Genomic DNA, 23,661 nt, shown 5'->3' on the forward strand with positions numbered 1-23,661 from the left:
AGTACCTAATTAAAGAAATTGCAGGAGAACCAGAGGAAGAAACTAAACTTCGATGGGACCTTAGTTTGATAAAATTCAGGACCGACATCTCCATTACCATGTCTAAACATCCCGCTACAAAGCCAAATACGAAGCTATCGATGATCAAATCAGAGATGAAATATCCAAACTAACGACCGGCAATATAGCAGAAAAAATGCGAGAACTATGGATCAGAGATATCTCAAAAGAAGAAAGCAGATCAAGAAAGTTTTGGCAGCGGGGAAACAATATTTCTCGACAAATATGCTACAAACTACGGTAAAGACAACAGAGCTCCGAGAAATAGCATTAAAAGTGGACAACCTCACCAACGCAACATACACCAGAACACGTGGCAACAACATGAACACCTGTTTCACCACGAATCGAAGACGAACTACGGTAAGAACTCTTCCCATTTTGTATGCAAACACCCCAATGCACACACATGAACAAAAAGCACAAACAAAATAGATATTGTTTTGAACAGACCATTAGCAGTAGAAATAACAGGAGATCATTTTCAAGACCTCAACAGAGATTACCCACAAGAAACTGGACAAAAAACCGATCTAGATCTAGAAGTAAACCCAGATCATTTCTCCAGGTGGTTAAAAACAATGCTAACAAGAAATTGAAAAGTAGCATACATAATACCAAAAACAAGACAGAAAACATAACGAAACCAAGTAAAGTACCACAACCAAAACGCAAAATTCATCAAGCAAACATCAACAGGAATATAAATCATAACCAGAAAAAAATCCATTTTTTTACGTCAGGACAACAAACACCGGAGAAAGAAAAAATCCAAGAGGAAACATACCCCAAACAACTGAACGTATAGATCCTAAAATAATAATTTATCAAAAAGAGATTTTGACAATGATGAAATCCAACTTTCTGCAAAAGGACTGAAATTCACACCTACACCAACAGCCAACCACCAAGAATTAAAGGAGGATATCCAAAAATTCTGTCGAAAATTACGACTTGTAGAATTCTTCGCTAACAAAAGTAATGAGATTGATGAATCCCTAGTAAGGAATAAATCAAATTTCACCCCACCAAAAGGAAGAAATAACTACCTTGACCAATACATTGATATCCTGTCTAAATTTCCCCTTAGACGCAATACCAATGTTAGGCCAAACATTAGCAAATCAGAGATGTCTGCATGTAAACGTATACAAAACGATCAAACAATAATAATTAAACAAGCAGATAAAGGTGGTGCAATTGTTATTATGGATACCGAATACTATAAGGATTTGGTTGAAGACCAACTGAAGGATACAACCTTCTATTGTGAAATACCCGCAAATATAGACCACCACATCATGAAAAAGATCAACAACCTGATTTCAACACACCACAACTCACTTACGGATAATGAAAAAGACTACATCACCAATTTTGAACCAAAACCCAGCAACTTCTACGGCTTACCAAAAATACACAAATCAAAAAACATTCAACAGGCAGTAAAAGAACAAGAAAGTGAGTACATAAAATTATTACATCCAAAAGACCTAAAACTTAGACCTATTATAGCTGGTCCAGCATGCCCTACACACCGTCTAAGCAATTTTATTGACATTGTTTTGAAACCACTATGTACTTACATACCAAGTTTCATCAGGGATGACATCGACTTCCTGTCCCATCTTCCCAAAACAACAGAAACAAATTCAGTTTTACTAAGTTTTGATTTGTGTGTGGTAAGCCTCTACACCAATATTCCACACGATTTAGGAATAAAGGCGATTAAATACTGGTTAGAAAAACATAGAGAAGTGATTCCCAGCAGATTCACAGTGCCTTTTATATTAGACACAGTCAAGCTTATTCTAGAAAATAACACATTCTTCTTCAATGGAAAGAATTACATCCAAATTAGAGGCACGGCGATGGGAACGAGGTTTGCTCCCGTTTACGCCAACTCTGTAATGGGATACTTAGAAGAACAACTCTACCAAGAGGTGGAGGTAAACTATGGCACTGGGTTTAGAAAGTATATTGAAAAGGCATGGAAGAGATACCTAGACGACTGTTTCATAATCTGGACAGAATCTCTAAATACTCTGGAAGAGTTCAATATCCTCCTGAACAACCTACACCCATCTCTCCAATTTACAAAGGAGATGAGTAGTACCAAATTACCATTCCTGGATATAATGGTAATTAAAAAAGACACCACCATCACCACAGATATATACTATAAACACACAGACACACATCAATACCTAAATTTTAAGTCGTGCCATCCACCACATACAAAACGTAACATCCCATACTGCCTAGCCAGAAGAATTTGTACTATTGTAGAAGATGCAAATATCAGGAACAAACGCCTAATAGAACTAAGAGAATTTTTGCTCAAACAAAAATACCCATCTCTACTTATAGAAAATGGCATACAGCGGGCTATAAAAATACCTATACAACAACTTAGGACAACCCAAGGAAGAGGAAAACAAGAACAAGTCATACCATTCATAGTGACACACAACCCATGTCACCAGAATATCTTCAACATTGCCAAAGCAAACCTACCAATCATTGCCCAAAGTAATGAATTAAAAGACATAATCACGGATCGAGCTATGGTGCTTAGTAAAAGACAGCCTAAAAACTTGAAAACATTACTAACAAAGGCAAAATTTGACCTCAGCAACAAAGACCAAACATTCACGGTATCTAAATGCAATGATAGCCGATGTGGCACATGCCAATTCATACATACCGGTCAATATATAAACACAAAAACCGGGAAAATATTCACAAACGCGAATATGAACTGCAAAAGCAGAAATTTAATTTACTGCATCAAATGCCCAAATTGTGAAGAAATATATGTAGGTCAGACGGGAAACGCACTATTAGAACGCTCACGTGTACACCGGCAACAGATTAGAGACCCAGAGGTCCGTCAGATACCTTTGAGTAACCACCTAGCAACATGTGGTCGGAAAATATATATAATATTTCCATTCTACAAATTACACAGCCCAAGTGAAATCGAGAGGAAAATCAGAGAAAAGAATTTTATTGATAAATTCGAACCAAGCTAAATAAGCAATAATAATAATAATAATACTTAGAGGTATTACTTCCACTGCTACGACCATGACCACTAACAACAACAACAATACTAAAGGTGATCAAGACGAAGATAGCAGGAAAATTATCTTATTTAGGGTTAAAAGTTCTATTGCCATAACCATCACCACTAGCAACAATAATTAAGGTGCTGACAATGATGATGATGACAATTGAAATATAAAAATATAAAAATCTCTGACAAAGGATATTTACAACATTTCTAAAAATAACCCAACAATTGCTGCTTCGGCCAGGGTCAAGATACAGGACTCTTGACATGTCCAACAAAGCGTGACGCCTAAACCAATCAGCTCAACCAACCAATCAGCTTAAGTAATTGAGTGATACTACACACTGATTGGTCAGAATACAGTTTGCAAAACCTAGCACTCTGGAGCCTACCCAGCTGTATTTATAGCACAGAATCAATCATCTTGCTACAGTCAAAAATTGTGAAGCATGACTGTCAACACTACTACATGAACCCGAAGATTGCAGAATTCAATGCATGAAAGTACTAGTTCAATCAGAATGAATATTTAACATTCTACTATTTCATTTTATTTTATTCAATTATATATTATATCTTATAATATATCATTATAAGATTGTAAATAAAACGTGAAAATCAGACAAGGTTGGAATTCTTTTTATTAATATATTCTTCTATACACAATCACACACACCCATATATATATATTCTATATTCCTATTGTGTATATGCCAACATGTCTGGAAAGCAACAAACAAAATTAACAGAATCAGAAAGAATTCTAATGGAAATTTCATCGAAATTATCAACACTCATCACGATGATTGACACACAATCCTCTATTTTAAAGGAAATAGAAAAACAGTCTACAGACGGAAAACTTGGAAATGAACACATAAACTCTGAAATTAAGAATTTAGCTGAAATGATACCAACAATTATAAAATCTACAAGAGAAAGCCTACCACAACCTCCTTGGATGTCAGAAAGAAACGAAAGAAATCTGGAAAAAGAGGCACACCGAAAAAGAGAAGAGATACAGAAGACATGGAAAAAACTCCTTAACATAAGAAAACAAAACTTCTGGAAGGCATATAAATGCGAAAAATATGCTGAAATACATTCGAAATGGATATCTTTAGCGGCACCCATACTTCCTCGGAAGTACCTAATTAAAGAAATTGCAGGAGAACCAGAGGAAGAAACTAAACTTCGATGGGACCTTAGTTTGATAAAATTCAGGACCGACATCTCCATTACCCTGTCTAACAATCCCGCTACAAAGCCAAATACGAAGCTATCGATGATCAAATCAGAGATGAAATATCCAAACTAACGACCGGCAATATAGCAGAAAAAATGCGAGAACTATGGATCAGAGATATCTCAAAAGAAGAAGCAGATCAAGAAAGTTTTGGCAGCGGAAACAATTATTTCTCGACAAATATGCTACAAACTACGGTAAAGACAACAGAGCTCCGAGAAATAGCATTAAAAGTGGACAACCTCACCAACGCAACATACACCAGAACACGTGGCAACATGAACACCTGTTTCACCACGAATCGAAGACGAACTACGGTAAGAACTCTTCCCATTTGTATGCAAACACCCCAATGCACACAACATGAACAAAAAGCACAAACAAAATAGATATTGTTTTGAACAGACCATTAGCTAGCAGTAGAAATAACAGGAGATCATTTTCAAGACCTCAACAGAGATTACCCACAAGAAACTGGACACAAAAAACCGATCTAGATCTAGAAGTAAACCCAGATCATTTCTCCAGGTGGTTAAAAACAATGCTAACAAGAAATTGAAAAAGTAGCATACATAATACCAAAAACAAGACAGAAAACATAACGAAACCAAGTAAAGTACCACAACCAAAACGCAAAATTCATCAAGCAAACATCAACAGGAATATAAATCATAACCAGAAAAAAATCCATTTTTTATTTTTTCAGGACAACAAACACCGGAGAAAGAAAAAATCCAAGAGGAAACATACCCCAAAAACTGAACGTATAGATCCTAAAATAATTAATTTATCAAAAAGAGATTTTGACAATGATGAAATCCAACTTCTGTCAAAAGGACTGAAATTCACACCTACACCAACAGCCAACCACCAAGAATTAAAGGAGGATATCCAAAAATTCTGTCGAAAATTACGACTTGTAGAATTCTTCGCTAACAAAAGTAATGAGATTGATGAATCCCTAGTAAGGAATAAATCAAATTTCACCCCACCAAAAGGAAGAAATAACTACCTTGACCAATACATTGATATCCTGTCTAAATTTCCCCTTAGACGCAATACCAATGTTAGGCCAAACATTAGCAAATCAGAGATGTCTGCATGTAAACGTATACAAAACGATCAAACAATAATAATTAAACAAGCAGATAAAGGTGGTGCAATTGTTATTATGGATACCGAATACTATAAGGATTTGGTTGAAGACCAACTGAAGGATACAACCTTCTATTGTGAAATACCCGCAAATATAGACCACCACATCATGAAAAAGATCAACAACCTGATTTCAACACACCACAACTCACTTACGGATAATGAAAAAGACTACATCACCAATTTTGAACCAAAACCCAGCAACTTCTACGGCTTACCAAAAATACACAAATCAAAAAACATTCAACAGGCAGTAAAAGAACAAGAAAGTGAGTACATAAAATTATTACATCCAAAAGACCTAAAACTTAGACCTATTATAGCTGGTCCAGCATGCCCTACACACCGTCTAAGCAATTTTATTGACATTGTTTTGAAACCACTATGTACTTACATACCAAGTTTCATCAGGGATGACATCGACTTCCTGTCCCATCTTCCCAAAACAACAGAAACAAATTCAGTTTTACTAAGTTTTGATGTGGTAAGCCTCTACACCAATATTCCACACGATTTAGGAATAAAGGCGATTAAATACTGGTTAGAAAAACATAGAGAAGTGATTCCCAGCAGATTCACAGTGCCTTTATATTAGACACAGTCAAGCTTATTCTAGAAAATAACACATTCTTCTTCAATGGAAAGAATTACATCCAAATTAGAGGCACGGCGATGGGAACGGTTTGCTCCCGTTTACGCCAACTCTGTAATGGGATACTTAGAAGAACAACTCTACCAAGAGGTGGAGGTAAACTATGGCACTGGGTTTAGAAAGTATATTGAAAAGGCATGGAAGAGATACCTAGACGACTGTTTCATAATCTGGACAGAATCTCTAAATACTCTGGAAGAGTTCAATATCCTCCTGAACAACCTACACCCATCTCTCCAATTTACAAAGGAGATGAGTAGTACCAAATTACCATTCCTGGATATAATGGTAATTAAAAAAGACACCACCATCACCACAGATATATACTATAAACACACAGACACACATCAATACCTAAATTTTAAGTCGTGCCATCCACCACATACAAACGTAACATCCCATACTGCCTAGCCAGAAGAATTTGTACTATTGTAGAAGATGCAAATATCAGGAACAAACGCCTAATAGAACTAAGAGAATTTTGCTCAAACAAAAATACCCATCTCTACTTATAGAAAATGGCATACAGCGGGCTATAAAAATACCTATACAACAACTTAGGACAACCCAAGGAAGAGGAAAACAAGAACAAGTCATACCATTCATAGTGACACACAACCCATGTCACCAGAATATCTTCAACATTGCCAAAGCAAACCTACCAATCATTGCCCAAAGTAATGAATTAAAAGACATAATCACGGATCGAGCTATGGTGCTTAGTAAAAGACAGCCTAAAAACTTGAAAACATTACTAACAAAGGCAAAATTTGACCTCAGCAACAAAGACCAAACATTCACGGTATCTAAATGCAATGATAGCCGATGTGGCACATGCCAATTCATACATACCGGTCAATATATAAACACAAAAACCGGGAAAATATTCACAAACGCGAATATGAACTGCAAAAAGCAGAAATTTAATTTACTGCATCAAATGCCCAAATTGTGAAGAAATATATGTAGGTCAGACGGGAAACGCACTATTAGAACGCTCACGTGTACACCGGCAACAGATTAGAGACCCAGAGGTCCGTCAGATACCTTTGAGTAACCACCTAGCAACATGTGGTCGGAAATATATATAATATTTCCATTCTACAAATTACACAGCCCAAGTGAAATCGAGAGGAAAATCAGAGAAAAGAATTTTATTGATAAATTCGAACCCAAGCTAAATAAGCAATAATAATAATAATAATTAGAGGTTTACTTCCACTGCTACGACCATGACCACTAACAACAACAACAATACTAAAGGTGATCAAGACGAAGATAGCAGGAAAATTATCTTATTTAGGGTTAAAAGTTCTATTGCCATAACCATCACCACTAGCAACAATAATTAAGGTGCTGACAATGATGATGATGACAATTGAAATATAAAAATATAAAATCTCTGACAAAGGATATTTACAACATTTCTAAAAATAACCCAACAATTGCTGCTTCGGCCAGGGTCAAGATACAGGACTCTGACATGTCCAACAAAGCGTGACGCCTAAACCAATCAGCTCAACAAACCAATCAGCTTAAGTAATTGAGTGATACTACACACTGATTGGTCAGAATACAGTTGCAAAACCTAGCACTCTGGAGCCTACCCAGCTGTATTTATAGCACAGAATCAATCATCTTGCTACAGTCAAAAATTGTGAAGCATGACTGTCAACACTACTACATGAACCCGAAGATTGCAGAATTCAATGCATGAAAGTACTAGTTCAATCAGAATGAATATTTAACATTCTACTATTTCATTTTATTATTCAATTAATATATATTATCTTATAATATATCATATAAGATTGTAAATAAAAACGTGAAATGAAAATCAGACAAGGTTGGAATTTTTTATTAATATATATATATATATACATATATATATATATACATATATATACATATATATAATATATCATAGATATATATATATATATATGTTGTTATTATATTATATATTATATATATATATATATATTATATACTTATATATATAATATATACATATATATATATAAAGTCGACCATGTTATATATATATATATATACATATATATATATAAAGTCGACCATGGTATGATCTGTCACAAACTGCGTGGTCTCGGCATAGGCGGGAAACTGGAGAGTGGCTCACAACTTCCAAGACAGAAAACAGGCAGTTGTGAGCAATGGAGCCACCTCCAGGGAAATGCAAATAACAAGCGGTGTCCCACAGGGCACTGTCTGGGGCCACTGATGTTCATAGTGGCCCTTTCAGACATGCCTTCAGTTGCTACGATGCCACGATGACCACCCTTGCTAGCTATGCAGATGCACAAAGGTCTCCCACACAATACAGACCCTGAAAATATTGCGCATCTGCAACATGAGCTGGACACAATATACAGGTGGGCTGAGGACAACAACATGCTGTTTAAGCAGGTAGTTCCAGGCCCTGCGCTACTGGCACACAAAGGTAAATGACGTGAGACTGGATACACTGGCCCAGAAGAATTGCAATCCCTGAGTCAAAATCAGTGCGTGACCTGGGCATTGACATGAGCAATGATGCATCTTTCCAAATGCATATTGCTAATCTGGTGATAAAATGCAGACGGCTAGGGATGGATTCTCCGAACTTTCAGAAACAGAGAGAAGGAGACACTGATGGTCCTATGGAAAACATTTGTCCTCAGCCGCTTGGACTACTGCTCCCAACTTTGGTCACCACACAATATAAAACAAACAGCAGAACTCGAAGAACTCAGAGAAGCTACACAAAGAAAATCGTCTCAATGCAAAATGTCAGCTACTGGAAAGAATGAAGGATTAAACCTCTTCTCCCTGGAGCGGAGGCGGGAGAGATATGCAGTAATATCATCTGGAAAATCCTGGAGGGTCTTATCCCAAACTTTGGCATTCAAAGTTACTCCAACCGAAGAACGGGGCGCCGCTGCGTGGTGCCAAGGATTCCAACATCACCATCAAAATACAGGTCCAGATACTGCAACAGCTTGGGTTTCAGAGGACCACAGCTTTTCAACATCCTCCCTAAATGCCTGAGAGACTTACATGGTGTGGATGTGGGTTTCTTTAAAAACTAAACTGGATCTCTTCTTGTTGGGAGTCCCAGATGACCTACCTCACGACAGGAGACACGGATGCGGGCAGCAGCATCGAACTCCCTTGTTGATCAAGTGCCACGTATCAGAGGGGATTCACAAACTAGTGTGGCTCATTCAGCGGTGGTGCCCCAGCATGGCCGCGGCCTTCGGGCTAAAACATTTTTAAGGATTTAAGGATTTAAGGATATATATACATAATATATATATGTATATATATAATATCTATGTATTATATATAATATATATATATATGTATATATATAATATATATGTATATATATATATATGTATATATATATATATATGTATATATATATATATATGTATATATATATATATATGTATATATATATATATATGTATATATATATATAATGTATAATATATATAAAAATATATATATATATATATATATTATATATATATATATATATATATATATATATAAATGTGGTTTATGTATGTATATATATATATATATATATATATAAATGTGTGTGTATGTATATATATATAGATATATATCATCATTTAGCGTCCGTTTTTCCATGCTAGCATGGGTTGGACGGTTCAACTGGGGTCTGGGAAGCTAGAGGCGCACCAGGCTCCAGTCTGATCTGCAGTGTTTCTACGGCTGGATGTGCCTTCCTAATGCCAACACTCCGTGAGTGTAGTGGATGCTTTTTACGTGCCACCCGCACAGGTGCCAGACAGAGCTGGCAAACGGCCAAGAATGGATGGTGCTTTTACGTGCCACCAGCACGGGGGCCAGGCGACGCTGGCAACGGCCTAAAAACGTTTCTTCACTGATGCATTCTATTACCCAATTTCATTCATAGAAGATAATTTAAAAACAGAAAAAACTATATCACAAAAAGAGAACTTAAAAGTCTACAGGACAACATGACTAAAACTATCACTACCTATAAAGGAAAGTAAGACAAGATATGATCACTGGTAACCTTTTATGATATTCATATATTTCAAGTAGCAAAGACACAATTACAAATCTTTATTGTAACAACTAAATGTTCTCTGCAACTTCTGTTTTCAAAAGGGGGGAGCTTAAGTAGTACATCTTACACAACAGGATACCTTGTAATAAAAGTGAATGATCAAAGATAAAACATGTCAACATGGTTCTCTGACTGGTTACCTCTGGGTCATGCTGCTCTATTTAAGTAGATGAAGGCCAGGTAACTGCTCAATAACAACAGTCAACACACAGTTTAAAACAAGAACAAACAAAAAAGCCCACTATTTCATCACTACTAACTGACTGACGGAAAACAGTTTCTGCAGAAAAAAATAGTATTCTGGGCAGACATAGTGATGTGTCTGCTGGTGGTAATGGTGGTAGTAGTAGTGGTGGTGGTGGTGGTGGTGGTGGTGCCAATGGTTAGATAAAGAAACTGATAAAATATAAAAGCATCAGGATGGAGAGAAATGCAAAAAATCCAAACAAAAGTCTCTAATTCTTAAGCATCTTAAACAAGTGGTGATTAGTACATTAGCATTGACGACACAAATTTCTACAAAAACACAAAACAATCTATAATAATTATCATGATCATGATGATGATGATGGCTTCAAATTTTGGCACAAAGCCAGCAAGTTCAGTATGTGGGCGGGGGGGTCAATTACATTGACTCCAGTGCTCAACAGGTACCTATTCTTTAGACCTGAAAAGGATGAAAGGCAAAGTTGACCTCAGCAGAATTTGAACTCAGGACATAAGGACAGGCAACAACAGCAGCAGCTAACTATTAAATACCTTGCTTCCTCCTGTCACTAGGAACTCAATGACAAGTCAACCAACTGCTACACCTTCAACTAGCAGCATCACAAGCAAAAGACAATGAACACAAAAAAAATACATATGGAAGCCAAGATCAGCAAAAGGAACATGGCCAGCAGCACGATGACTTCTGCGACAGCTGCAAAGTGCCACCCATCTTAGCGCTTCTTCTACAACTAAGTCCTCTGTCACCTTGGAAAGCAGCAGCAGCAGCAGCAGCAGCAGCAGCAACAGCAGTAACAAAGTCTACAGCAAAGCAGCTGCAAGAGCCAGCATCTCTGCAGAAACAATCAAGCAGCCTCTCTGGAAAAGAAGTTCAACTGAAGAGACACGTAAGGGCTTGTCCAAACAGACAACAGAAGGACTGTATGAGGTGCACCCGCAAAGCTTTTAGAGAAAAACAACCAAGACAACAGCAACAATAAACAGCAGGTCAGTGAGAGGAAAGAGCCTCATGCATCCGGGTGGAGAGATGCCTTATGGAACAATGTTTAGAACTTGCACTGGGTAATATGAGACGCTAGATGTGACATCCCACTCTGAAGCTCACACACAAAGACTTTCCACTTTCTTGTGCATTAGTGAGGAATTTACATTCATTCTGGAGAGAGGTGAAAGTATTGGATATGTCAGAACTAAACATCAGGTGGCGAAGAGCATGGATTATCCTACAGAGTGAGAATATAATCAAACTTACAGGAAAAGAAACAGCATCAGGAAAACTGATCCAGAAGTCCTGATCCAGGTAGAACTTGAAAACCTAAACAAGATTCCAAATCAAATAGACTCTCAAACATCATAGGGAAATGCAAAAAGCCCAAGAAGATGCCACACCTATCACTGGTGACAAAAGCAGAAGACCTTTGCTTCTCCAAGATCAAGGCAGAGAACTTTTAATTTGCTTGGAATCTGATTTAGGTGAACTACTAGGTGAACAAGAACTTGGACAAAGTTATGAGCAGAGTAGAGAGTCTCATCCAGATATGGGATGAGGAAACTATCCCAGAAAATTCAGGCAGAGTTGACAAACAATACTTACTACGTCATCATCATCATTTCGATGTCCACTTTTATATACTTGTATAGGTCAGAGTTTATTGCGGCAGATTTTCTATGGCTGGATTCTCTTCCTGTTACCAACTCTTATCTGTTCCCAAGCAAACTAATATTTCTCCATGGCTAACGGAAATGAATGATACTGCTTATACAACAATAACACTCATATACAACAACCAGAATATGTCAAAACCAGGAGACACACATGACAGGTTCCTTTCAGTTTCCATCAAACAGATCTGCCCACAAGGCTTTGGTAAACCCGGTACTATAGAAGACATTTTGCCTAAGGGACTGGGCCTGAAACCATGTGGTTGGGAAGCAGACTTCTTAACCACACAGCTATGAGCAAAATGCCTTGCTCCACATTTCTTTTATTCACGCAGTCAACTGACTGAAAGCACCCTCATCCTTGAGGGTTCAATATGCCCTGGCTGATGACGACGCAAAGGCAGGTCCCAAGGGAAGTAAAGAACAAGACTGGAACACGAAGCATCTGAAATGTTGCTGGACCCTCACGGCTTTGTAATAGTTAAGCAAAATAGTCAGTGGAACTTGCACATTAAACATTATTAGTGGTGACGAAGGACAGCAACATTGTCAGGGAAACTAGTTGGTCTATTCTTGAGGACCTTCAGCTTAAGGATTATGGATGACTTCCAGAAAAATGGGGGGAATTGTCAGTTTGAGGTATTCCCTACAAGTATGGAAAGTGCTATCAGCCGACCCTGTCCAAGAGGAATGCAAAGTGATGAAAGCATTTTGTACACACGCATCTAGTGTTGAAGCACTGTGGCATTCTGTGAAACAGTTGTTGTTGCATGTAGGACAGATGTAGATATTGGTGAATTTATGGTAAAAACTACCCCTGCGCTTTCCTTTGGGAAATAAGGACAGGCAGTTCTCCTCTGTCTTGTGTGTCTAAGCAAAAGAGGTTGTTGTGATGGATGTGATGTGGAAGGACTGAGATCAGACACTTTCATCAGACCTTCCTCTTCAAGTTCTAAAAGAGAAGGAGTAAAAGTGGAGGAAAATGGTGAGCAGGATTCACTTGAATGGACCTACTCTCAGAACATACGCCTGAAGACTTGAGAATACAGCTGCGAGAAAACACTTTCCATTTTATAGTCAGAGTAATCCTAGATTTGTCAAGTTCCTTGACTGGCCCTAGATGGCAGTTCTCCTCTTGGGACATTACCATATCTTATAGACTTATATACTTCATTATTTTCCATTATATTTCATTTCAGTGTAAACCCCGACATCTTTTGTAACCTGTCCTTGTAACTTTCCCTCATCTACAGACTGAGTGGCAATAAACATTGCTGTTGTGGTTGCTATTTTGTTGGTGGTGATGGTATTATTGGTCGACTTTGCCTTTCATCCTTTTACGGTCAATAAAATTAAGTATCAGTTGCACACTGGGGGGGGGTCGATCTGATTGACTGGCCCCCTTCCCCAAACTTTCAGGCCTTGTGCCTAGAGTAGAAAAAATTACTATTATTATTATTATTATTATTAAGGCAGCAAGCTGGCAGAAACGTGAGTACGCCGGTCAAAATGCTTAGTGGCATTTCGTTTGTCTTTACGATCTGAGGTCAAATTCTGCCGAGGTCAACATTGCCTTCAGGGTTGATAAATTAAGTACCAGTGAAACACTGGGGTCAATGTAATCGACTAGTCTCCTCCCCCAAAATTTCAAGCCTTGTGCCTTTAGCACAAAGGATTGTTGTTATTATTATTATTATTATTGACTTTTCTGCTTCCTTTTATATTTTCACATTTTCTTTCTACACTCACTCCAGTACATAGTTTTATTTCTAACAGTTTCTTCTTCTTCTCCTTCTTCTTCTCCTCCTTTACACGTTCCATAAGTCCTCTACCTTTATTACATTGCACCACCACCCCACACTCCCATCAACACCTCATGCACAGGAGTTATGATTGGCACTAAAACCATACCTATGTCCCAAATTACTATACGAGTTACAAGCTGAAACAAGTGGCCCGACCATGCTATTTAACAGGAACAACAACAATCACAACAACTCTAACCAACACAAGCAACAGTACCTCCCTCCCACACACACACACACACACACCCACTTCAGCCAAAAGTCGGTTAAAGGTTTCATAGCTTTCATCAAGCAAGAAAGAGTCATGTCTAAGAGGGCGTTAATTAAACTCTGGTTGGGAGGCCCAGTGTGAAGGTGGGACGTGGGTGCATGAGAGAGAGAGAGAGAAAGAGAGAGTATCAATCAGAATGAACAGCCGTAAAAATATAAAGAAAAGATTAAAAACAAAGGGTAATGAACATTTTCCAACTGGACTCTCAACCAGGCACACATTTATATAAAGGGAAGAAAATAATAGTGCTCTGTCTATATTAATGATAGCGTTTCAGTAGAGGAAGGCAAAAGCAACAATCTTCACCATGGCACAGAATACGCAGTGACACACACACACAAAGCAATGGTGAGGTGGTCCTTATTCGGGGTCGGTTGCTTATGCTGGTATTTTTGTATATACTGTAATGATCCATAGCAAATGAGAAGGAATGTCTGCACGAGCAACTCTCCCTCTCCCTCCCTCTCTCTCTCTCCCTCTCCCTCTCTCCCTCTCTCTCTCTCCCTCTCTCTCTCTCCTCATAACATTACACATGCAAGCAACCAAAAGTACACACACACACACACTTATTCGCAACACCACACAAGCACATATATCCACACACCACATTTATCTGGATACACATGCACACACACACACACACACACACATACACTGAGATGTCCAGGTAGAGAAATTTTCTCCCTCTCTCTCTCTCTCTCTCTCTCATCAGAAGTGATTAAAGAAGCAAAATGACTTTTTTTACGAAATAAAATATAAATTTGGTATAACCACTCTCATTAAAATGAGTCAACGAGGAGCCTCTGCATGGTTAGTTTAGCAACTAGAAACAGCAGCCAAGTACCTTCAAATAACAATCTACTACCTTAGACCTGGAGCAAAACAACAACTATTATAATCATCATCATCATCATCATCATCATACATCTGTTTTCTATGCTGGCATGGGTTGGACAGTTTGACAGGAGCTGGAAAGGCCAGAAAGCTGCACCCAGCTCAGGCTGTCCTGCTTTGACATGGTTTCTAAATGCACCCAGCAGAGAGTATACTGAGTGCCACTTTACATGGTACTGGTACAGGTGCTTTTTATGTGGCACCAGCACAGAGTTTCTAATTGAGGCACAAGGCCAATAATGGGGGAAAGACAAGGGTTTCACTTCCCTGATCCTTTATTTTATTGACCCAAGAAAGGACGACAGGCAAAGTTCGCCTTGGTGACATTCAAACGCAGAAGATACAGAACTGGAATAGATGCCACAAGGCGACGATAGTGGTTTCAAATATTGACACAAAGCCAGGAACTGTAGAAGTAAGGGATAACGCAATTACATTAACCTCAATGCAAGACTCGTACTTATTTTTATCGACCCTGAGAAGATGAAAGGCAAAATCAGCCTTGGTAGCATTTGGACTCTGAGCATAAAGTCAGGGAAAATGTCACTTAGCATCTTGTCCAGCACAGTAATGGTCTGCCAGCTCACCATCTTGATAATAATAAATATAATCATCATCATCATCATCATTGTTTAACGTCCGCTTTCCATGCTGGCATGGGTTGGACGGTTAAACTGGGGTCTGGGAAGCCAAGAGGCTGCACCAGGTTCCAATCTGATCTGACTGTTTCTACAGCTGGATGCTCTTCCTAATGCCAACCACTCTGAGAGTGTAGTGGGTGTTTTTTACATGCCACCGGCAGAGGGGCCAGAGGAGCTGGCATCGACCACGATCGGATGGTGCTTTTTTACGTGCCACTGGTACGGAAGCCAGTCAATAATAAGAAGAAGAATCCTATCTGCTATAGGCACAAGGCCTGAAATTTCAGGGGGAGGAGTCTAGTTGGTTACATGGACCCTAGTGTAAAACTGGTACTTAATTTATCAACCCCAAAAGAATGAAAGGTAAAGTTGACGTCAGTGACACAGATGGACGAAATGCCACTAAGCATTTAGCCAGGCATTCTAATGATTCTGCCAGCTCGCTGCCTTAATAATAATAATAATAATCCTATTATTGGCAGAAGGCCTGAAATTTGGTGGGAGGGGGCCAGTTGATTAGATCGATCCCAGTATACTACTAGCACTTAATCTATAGACCCCGAAGGGATGAAAGGCAAAGCTGACCTCAGCGGAATTTGAACATAGAATGTAAAGACAGACAAAATGCTGCGAACGATTCTGCCAACTCACTGTCTTAATGATAATAATAATCATTTCTGCTGAAGGCACAAGGCCTGAAATTTGGGGAGAGGGAGCTAGTCGATTACATTGACCCCAGTGCATAACTGGTACTTAATTTATAAGACCCTGAAAGGATGAGAGGGAAAGTCAACCTCGGCGGAATTTGAACCCAGAACATAAAGATGGACAAAATGCTGCTAAGCACTCCCTCTGGTATGCTAATGATTCTGCCAGCTTGCCACTTTAATAATAGTAATAATAATAATAATAAAAACAATAATAATAATAATAACAACAATGATAAACTTCGTAACTAATATCAACATTTCTTTCATACAATCACTAGTATTCACAAGACAATTTCCCCACCACCACCACAACCCTAACTCCCTATGTCACTATACCACCAGTCACCAGCCTTACCACTGCTGTCACAACAGGTAACACACTGTCACCATCACCACCACCACCACTTCACCAATACAGTTTTTCCATCACAACTACAGAAACATCTCTCCCACCACCACTGTACTACTATCAACCACCACAATCAGTTCCCACCCCTCGTACATACACAGACACTCCTTCACCACCCTGCTCTCTGCGCTCAAGTCAAATTACGGAAAATCCAAAATGAAATTGAGAAAATTAATTTTATATTTTGTGGAGAATTGAGAAAACATGATCTTGTAGAGATGATAGGAAATATGGAACAGAATGGTTGGAAGGTTAACAACAACAACAATAACGAGGATCATTATTATTGTTGTTGTTATTATTATTATTATTTTGCACAAAACAACATAATAGTGGGGAGGGCATAATTGACAGCAACGCCACCCCACCCCCTGTAAATTATCTTATTGACCGTCCACCCACCAACCTTGAGCAATGAAAGGTAAATATTGGTGACTCCTCTGGGATTTAAATTCAGAAGATAAAAATGGATATAAGAAAGGCATGTAGTCCACCATTCTACCATTTCCTGCAACTCCACCACCATCACTACTATTACTGATGATGATGGTGATGATAATTTTTTTTCACACAGGAGCATAATTTACTGAAAACCAAATAAAACTACTGATACACACATCATCAGTGTTGCTTCTCTTTCTAGTTATGGCTGACAATCTTCTGCTCTGGGTAATAAACTGCTTTGCCACTCAAGTGATAACTAAAGGAGAAACAAAAACTCTGTGTGTGTGTGTGTGTGTGTGTGTGTGGTGTGTGTGTGTGTGTGTGTGTGTGTGTGTGTGTGTGTGTGTGTGTACTCTTTATACCAGACGTATTGTGTTCTCTCTACATGTTGAATGTTCATTGAGTAACAGCTCTATCTGTCTGTCTGTCTTTATCTGCCTTTATCTATCTACCTGTCTATGTCTGTCTGTCTGTCTATATCTATCTATACAGAAATACACAAATTCATGTGTGTGTGTGCGTGCGTGCATTGTGCTTGCCTGTACGGATATGTTTGGAATACATGTTTGGAATGCCCATGCAGAATGTGGTCCGAATGAATATGCTCACACACACTTTACATGGAAACAGAATACAATAAAAAGAAAACAACAAAAAAGAAAGCAACAAGCCTGACTTCAAGTCAAACATGGGAGAGACTGAAGAATGTTGACAGTTGGTGTTGAAGTACATGCGACTTGTCTCTAGGGGTTATTTTAAGAGCGTTCTTTTGCCTTCCTTTTTTTGTTATAGAAAATCCGCCAACCCCACCCTCAAGCAAAGAAATACAATACGCAACAGGACTTAAAAAAACTAAAATAAAAATAAATTTAAATAACTAATACTTATTTTATAAAAACAAAAAAAAAGGTGAACAGGTCCTTTTCATTATTATTTTCAAATAAAATATAAAAGAGAGATAAATAATAAATGGAAAGAAAAAGTGGACAAAATATAATTTATTTTTAAAAATGGCATTAGAAATATAGAATATAGAAATATAATGGTGGGGAAGGTGCAAAATATAATTTCTGTGAATAATAACAAGAAAACTAATAATGGTTCCCAATTTTGGCCGAAAGCAAGCAGTTTTTGAGGGGGGGGGGGTCAATTACACTAATCCTAACTCATTTTATGGACCCTCAAACAATGAATTTGAACTCAGGACATAAAAACAGACAAAATGTTGCTAAGGGTTTTGCCTGGTGGTGTAACAGGCCATCATAATAGTGATCATCTCTAGTATAGGCACAAGGCCTGAAATTTGAGAGAAGTAGGGGTGGCTAGATGATTTCATCAACCCCAGTGCACAACTGGTACTTATTTTATTGACCCTAAAAGGATGAAAGGTAAGGTTGACCTCAGCAGAATTTGAACTCAGGAATAATAACAATAATGAAATTATTGTGTACAGTGTACAGGTGCACTACAACCCATCAAAGGTGCACATACAGTACATAGAATTATGTACAAAAGTCAGGAATGTGAACAGTGTATGAGTCATGCTATACATGTGTGCATGCAGGGATATCGGGTGTAGTGTTGGCAAATTTCAAGAAGCATGGAGGTTTTAAAGGATGCAATTACTTGGTAACTAACAACTAATGCAGGTAGTTTGTTTGCTCCATGCTTCAGCAATCTTGAGTGTGAAAAAATGTTTCTCAAAGTCATGGGAGCTGTGCTGTTTTCTGGCTTTGTAGGCATGGCCATGTGTAGGTGTTCCCAGACGTCGGAGCTTCAATGTATCTATGCCTAGGAAAACAAGACATTCAGAGTATGGTAGATGCTTGATGGAGGGTATTCGCTTGGTTGCACATCTCTGAACAGTTTCCAGGAGGTTAATGTCCTGAGCAAGATAGGGGTTCCAGACTAGTGATGCAAATTCCAAGTGTAGCCATACACAGCGTTAAATAGATAGCTGGAGAGCAGCTGACAAAGGTCTTGCTGAGTGATGCCAAGACACCCTCAGCCTTCTTGATAATTTTAGAGATGTGCTTTGTCCAATGCAAATTGCTGTTGAGAGTTATGCCCAGGTCACATTCACAAGAATACTTCACGATATTAGTGTTGTGGAGAAGGCATGTGGACGCTGGGATTTTCCTCCCAAAATGCATGATTGTACACTTGTCCACAGCCAGCTTTAGTTGCCCATCCATGATCCATTGTTGCATTGTGTTTGGGTCCAATTGCAGGAAAGGTGCATAGTGTTCAGGATCTGTCCTTTTTATCAAGACACAGCTTGATGTCATCTGCATATTTCAGCACTGTGGCATTCCTTAAGTTGGCATCTATGTCATTAATGTATGCAACAAACAAAAGGGGACCAAAAACAGATCCCTGCAGTACATCTCATCTCAGAGGGTGAAGAATGTTGTCCTAAAACCGTGACTACCTCTTTTTGACTGGGAATGAATGACTCCAACCAGTTAAAAAGATCATCTTTCACACCAATACAAAGCATTTTGTCTGACATGCTAACTTTCTGCCAGTTTGTAAAAACTAATAATAATAATCCTTTCTATGACAGACACAAGGTCTGAAATTTTGGGGGAGGGGACTAGTCGATTACATTGACCCCAGTGTTTCACTGGTACTTTATTTATTGACCCCAAAAGGATGAAAGGCAAAATCGACCTCAGCAGAATTTGATCTCTGAATGTAATGACAGACAAAATACTGCTCAGCACTTTGCTTTTGATGCTAACGATTCAGCCAGCTCACTGCCTTAATGATGATGATGATGATGATGATGATTTCAAATTGTGACACAAGGCCAGCAATTTCAGAGGAGGGGGTAAGTGAATTACATCAACCCCAGTGCTCAACTGGTACATATTTTTATCGACCCAAAAAGGATGAAAGGCAAAGTTAACCTTGGCAAAATCTCAACACAGAACATAAAGATGGATGAAATGCCACCAAGCGTTTTGCCCAGTGTGCAGACAGTTCTGCCAGCTCGTCACTTTGATGGCATGCACTGCTCTCTCACTCAATAATAATAATAATAATAATAATAACAATGTCAGAAATGCATTTGAAAAGGAAAAATAAAATTCTGAAGAAATATTAATTTTTAAAAAAACTTATATTATACCAATAATACCACTAGTACTACACTAATGTGATGATGATGATAATGATGATAATTCCAGAAATGCTTTTAAAAATCAAATCTAAAAAATACTAAAGTAAATGGAATATAAAAATTTAATAAACGAATAAAGAAATAAAGAATGTAAAATACATAAAAAAATAAAGCAAGCTAAATAAAAATATGTATTTGAAAATTGTCCTGACAAAGTGGAGGAAGAAAAGAAATAGAAAATCAGAAAATACTTAAAAAAAAAAAAAGAAAAGAATTTAATTCCTATGACTAATCAAGGGACGTACAATGTGAATATATAATTTGAAATAACAAACAAAGCTAAGGTGTGTATTTTTTTGTGTGAAATATTCAAGTCGTTTTTGCATTAGTGCAGTGACAAATAGGAAAAATTAAAAAAGAAAATACAAATTACATAAAAGTAAAATTAAATTGAAAACAATCAAAAAGCAAATTGTTGGTCAAATATATTATTATAAGCAGTCTTCCCTCCCCAGATGGAAGTTCAGATTAAACCTTTTCTTTATCATTTGCTTGTTTATTTTTAAGTAGAATGATAGAGTGAATAGTGACATGCATTGTGTAATAACGGAGAAGACAGCTTCTGTCAACTTGTTAATATTTCTCTTCTTTGCAACAAGACAGCCAACTGATGACATGTCTTGATTGCTTTCATTGTAGAATGGCAAACATTTCTAACAACCCCACCCCACCTGCTAAACCAGTACACCCCCACACCTTATTCCGCTTCAAACTCACACAGAGATTGTTGGTCAATACATGGGCTGCTAGACTTAATGCCAATTTGGCACTTTAGAATCCAGTTTGACATGTTTCCCATCTCTCTAAACCTTACTTAAGCTTATTTAGGTTTATTCTTGTATTCCACTGACATAATTAAGAAGGGGTGGATTGGCCAAAACAGTAAGGGTATCAGTTAAGTAGTGACTGGCAATATTCAGTTGTGTCCTTCCACACATTTTCAGTTCCAATGCCCATCGAGGTCAACTTTGCAGTCCATCTAGTGATTGATAAAAATAAAGTATCAATCAAACATAGAAGTGATTGAACTGACGTGTTCCTTTCTGTAAAATTTGGTAATTCTGTATCAATGTAAGAAACCATTCATTTTATTACTCTGTCTCAGAGATCAATAGTTTGCTTTACATTACCTCAGTAATATCAGTCATCGACTGGACCATTACAAATGTGTAGTTTTGTTTCAATGAGAGTCAACATCTAGTGGTGAAGTACTCTGAAAGGGGGTGATTAAAGTAGATCAATAGGATTTAGCAAAGAATTAGCAATAAAGAAAAACAGACAAGAGTGGAAGCTTTGGAGCAAATTAGAAGAGGAAATTAAGAAAAGCATTCCAGCCAATGGGCTAACAGCTGAGAATGCTGCTGAGCAATTTATCTCCTCAATACAAGACATGAAAGGTGTGTTGTTAGAGCTAAGATACATGTGTTGTAAAACAAAAGAATGAAAGCCATTCATATGGACTGAGATGTGGTAGCTATGACACCCATCCAGTCATTGATGAAAGAGGACAGACTCATGCTATTTGATTTCAATCAGATGAGTGCAGCTTTCCAGGTGCATTTTGCTCAACTGTTCAAAGCAAATGGTGGACTGGAGACAAGCAGCAGTGCCTACCTTGACAGCATGCTGCAGATCTCAGAGCAAGGGCTGCTGCAAAAATGACAATGACTAAAGCTAAAATATGTTAGCATTACATAATTGTGCAAAGGTTAAATTAACTGGTTTGAATAGAGTATCCTACAAGCTTTACACACACACACACATATATATATATATATATATATATATATATACATGCAAGACAGCTTTGTGAAAACTTCTGGAAACAGAAAAGGAAAATTCCTCGTCCTGTGGGCCGAGAAGTAGTAGCACCATTGGGGAAGGATGTAAACAAGAACATTATTAATAATCTGTAACCCATAACTTTACTGAATTCAGAGCTCAAGATTTTAGCAAAGGTGCTAACTGACATTGGCACTAGTCAGTAGTGGTTGTGAGTGTGGAAACTTACATGATCCCAGGCAGATTTATGCATGACCTCCAACATTGTAGAAAGGATGGGTAACAATCTTGGTTTCAGTGGGACTCTAATCAATATGGATCAATCAAAAGCTTTTGATAAGATCATTTACTGTTATTTGGCAGCTGTCCTCACAGCAGCCTGTTTCAGTCCTGTTTTCAAAAGGCTGGATTGCTTCAATATACAGCAACATCTGTTCGGTTGTTTGACTAAATGGACATCTGTTGGAACTTATCTCAATCATATACTCAATCAGTCAAGGATACTCCCTCATCCTTTCTGTATGTAGTGATTCTCAAACCTGCTGTGGCAACTGGAAGTGTTGAAGAGCATCCTGTTTGAATGGGAAGCGAGAGAACTGTATCAGGCAACATCATTATATCAATGCTCAACATCATGAAAAGTCAAAGGGGTAATCATCATTCGAAAGGAATATAAAGTGGTAACAGGAAGAAAAATTGACACAGAGAAATCAGTGGGCTTCAAATTGGTACCCATAGAATCGAATCTATATTGGTGGTCCCGTGTCAGACTAGTTAAATTATCTGGGTTTTGGTTCAATCCAGACTTCAAGGGATAAGATTACAAGCAAAATGGACAGTCTCACTCAGAAATGAACTGAAAGGAAATTATTCCAGAAAGGATGGCCATGGGTCACAAACAGGTACATCGCATCACCATCATCACCATCGTTTAATGTCTGTTTTCCATGCTGGCATAGGTAGGACGATTTGACTGAGGACTGGTGAACCAGATGGCTGTAGCAGGCTCCAATTTGATCAGGCAGTTTCTACTGCTGGACGCCCTTCCTAACACCAACCACTCCAAGAGTGTAGTGGGTGCTTTTACATGCCACCGGCACGAGGGCCAGTCAGGCAGTACTGGCAATGGCCACACTCAAATGGTGTTTTTTATGTGCCACCTGCACAGGAGCCAGTCCAGTGGCACTGACAACGACCTCGCTCGAATGTTTTTTCATGTGCCACCAGCACAGAAGCCAGTCAGCATGCCCAAATGCTGCTCTTAGCGCTCCACTGGCACAGGTGCCAGTCATCAAATTTGATTTGATTTCAATTTC

The 23,661-nt window shown here is 38.2% G+C and overlaps 1 protein-coding gene across 7 annotated transcripts in view; it reads right to left on the bottom strand.

The window, feature by feature from the left end:
- Nucleotides 1-23,661, bottom strand: part of LOC115220963 (zinc finger protein 652-B-like) — a 154,950-nt gene that overhangs the window by 73,292 nt on the left and 57,997 nt on the right. For 4 of the 7 annotated variants that reach the window (XM_036510222.1, XM_036510221.1, XM_036510223.1 and 1 more), the window contains exon 2: nt 22,575-22,917. The exons of the other annotated variants lie outside the window; for them this stretch is intronic. The gene's annotated coding sequence lies outside the window, so the exon portion shown is untranslated. The remainder of the gene's footprint in view (nt 1-22,574; nt 22,918-23,661) is intronic. 7 annotated transcript variants of the gene reach the window in all.

Source organism: Octopus sinensis, linkage group LG17 (assembly GCF_006345805.1).
Source record: "Octopus sinensis linkage group LG17, ASM634580v1, whole genome shotgun sequence".
In the NCBI taxonomy this organism is placed as follows: Eukaryota; Metazoa; Mollusca; class Cephalopoda; order Octopoda; family Octopodidae; genus Octopus; species Octopus sinensis.